Source organism: Monopterus albus, unplaced genomic scaffold (genome assembly GCF_001952655.1).
Source record: "Monopterus albus unplaced genomic scaffold, M_albus_1.0 scaffold304.1, whole genome shotgun sequence".
Classification (NCBI taxonomy): domain Eukaryota; kingdom Metazoa; phylum Chordata; class Actinopteri; order Synbranchiformes; family Synbranchidae; genus Monopterus; species Monopterus albus.
This window is the reverse complement of record NW_018128184.1, coordinates 242,187-244,703: the sequence shown is the minus strand read 5'-3', so window position 1 is coordinate 244,703 and position 2,517 is coordinate 242,187. Positions and strand designations below refer to the sequence as shown.

At 40.2% G+C, this 2,517-nt stretch overlaps 1 protein-coding gene across 1 annotated transcript in view; it reads right to left on the bottom strand.

Annotated features, from left to right (window-relative positions):
- The window catches only part of LOC109973762 (calpain-5-like), a 19,723-nt gene extending 18,826 nt beyond the window's left edge, over nt 1–897 (bottom strand). Inside the window, exon 1 of the mRNA XM_020623565.1 lies at nt 657–897. The gene's annotated coding sequence lies outside the window, so the exon portion shown is untranslated. The remainder of the gene's footprint in view (nt 1–656) is intronic.
- Between the last annotated feature and the right edge of the window lie 1,620 nt (nt 898–2,517).

Genomic DNA, 2,517 nt, shown 5'->3' with positions numbered 1-2,517 from the left:
ATCTGTATTGTTCTAGTTTCCAAATGGACATTCCTTTTTTTGTTCTCCCCGTCTTATCTCGTTTAGGTTGTACACACACACAGTGAGAACCACTGTACCAGTCAAATTGCTCTTGTGCCCAACACAGATCAGTTGTTAATAGAGACAGCTAATCGTTAAGAGCCTTTCAAATGTTTTTATGCCTCAAACTCCAAACCAGTACAATCAGCACTTTGAATTATTTTGTGGCAGGAAGCACTAACCCGTAAATGTATTTTATTTTGAAGGCTATTGACGGAAGTGTGCTTGTTTACGCGGGCCACCTTGAAATGAGTTTTATCTCATTTTCATCTTTATTGAAGAAGAAGAATGACAAACAGTGAATAAACGATGTTCGCTGTTACAACTCGAACGTTTCTTTTCTAGACTTTTTATAATAAACACTTTTAACTAAACTGACGTTACCGAGCAAAAAGTCTTGTTCGGTCTAAAGTGCAAAAGTTGGTGCGTTACACCGTGAACAACGTGAACACAGCGGCCGGGAATTTAATTAAACTCAACTTTTCTGACCTAGACAACAGACCCTTTAATGACGGCTGGCCCGGAGACTTTTGCGGACTCCCGCACAGTGAAGTTGCGTTATTAATTAGGTAACGTTAATTGACGTTAGACTTTACCTGGAAGTTTGTTTGGTTTAACGCCAGCTCCTGAGATGACGCACGCCGCGGTTGCTGCTCCCCGGAGGATTTCAGCGTCTCAGTTTATCTTTCCCTGTGCCGGTGATGTGCGGAGGCTCTCAGCTGGAGTTGACCGTTTTACGACAGAGCAGGTGGAGCTCGAACCGCCTTCACTCGCCCGAGGAACCCAATCGTATGATGCGTTCACGTGCGGCACGGACAAACTCCCGTCATAGATTTAAGCGCACTGTACTGTGTTTACACGGAAGGGTTCACATCTGTATTAATGTAATACTCCTTAATGGGCTGTTTACACGTAAACAGCATTTATTTATCACCTTATCCAGAATGGGGTCTTTACGAAGCGTATCCAACCTATCCTAAGTGCATTATTGTGTTTTGGTGCTGCCTTATTACAGAAATTAAAATAACTTGTGTTCAAATCCACGTCTTTTTGGGGGGAGCTTTTTTGTTTGCTAGGGTGAATTCAGGAGAAGTATGACAATTTTGTCAGTGGTGGGAAAGTACTGAGATCCTTTACTTAATTAAAAAAAAAAACCTAACAAGAGTATTAGCATCAAAATGTAGGCTAACAAAAGTTAATATAGGCTGGACCAGAGCCTCTGTAAATACAGTAAATAGATGTCTTTGTTGTCACTGCATAGAGTACAATGACATTTATTAAGAAATCCTGTTGGTGAATTTGCACATGATAAAAATATAAATAATAATTAATCCCATGTTAGGATGATTAAGGAGGCAGCTACAATACTGCACTTAGGGATATGCACAGATACTTACAAATAGTGCAGTTGGGACTGCAGAAGTGACTTTAAGTATGTAATACAGATTATACTGACAGTCCGTGCAGCCAGTGTTGCTGTTTGGCAGTGTTCGGTACTGGTACGGCATCGGAGCAGAAGCTGTTCTTAAGTTTGTTTGTCTGTGATATGATGGAACTGAGCAACAAAGATGCAAAATGGGAAAGAGGACATGTAAAACAACCTCAAGGGGCCCAATGTCACATAATCCATCCATACTGCTGAGTAACATGAATTTCCCATGGGGCATTAATAAAGTCTTATTTAATCATTGTAATGTCTTTAATTTCCTGTAAAACACATGCATGTGAGAAAAGAAAATCCTGTAATATCCCTGTTGAAATCAAACTGCATTTAATAAAGGTACACTTCAAAGAAACAAACACAATGTAGGAAATGCAGTACAGAGGGATTTAACTGTAATCCAATAAAGGAACATCCTTAACATGCCACAGCTGGAAGGACTTTAATTTATTATCATGTGGTTCCAGTAAACACTGCTGCCCTCTGGTGGCGGCTGTAAAAAACTACATAAATAACTGATTGTCTGCAGAGGGTGAGCGCTCTCTCCCACAACCAGAGAAATATCCATCTACAATACTAGAACATTAGTATACATCCTTTGGCCCTCCTCGATCCGCGGAATGAAAGCACCATAATGAACCAATGAGTTGTTGCCATGACACAAATGTTATCCCCCTTTAATGAACCACAAAACCTGCAGATTACTGCCCCATTGTATAGTAAAGACCCTTTTGTTCCCCAAAAGATCAATAGGGGTTATGCGCAATTGTACGTGTTATACTGCAAAACAGAATCATCCGTTTCCGGTTTGCGACTAGTATGAAATTGATTGATTGCATGACTTCCACAGAACATAACAGAACAATGTGCAGTGCATAAGTTTGGGCTGTCTACCTATGCAGAGTCCAACAAGTAAATACATCTAAGTTCAGTACTGGAAGAAGTATTCAGATCATTTACCAACACCACACTCCATAAATACTCTACTACAGTAGAGTAGGTAGTATCAGCAAAAT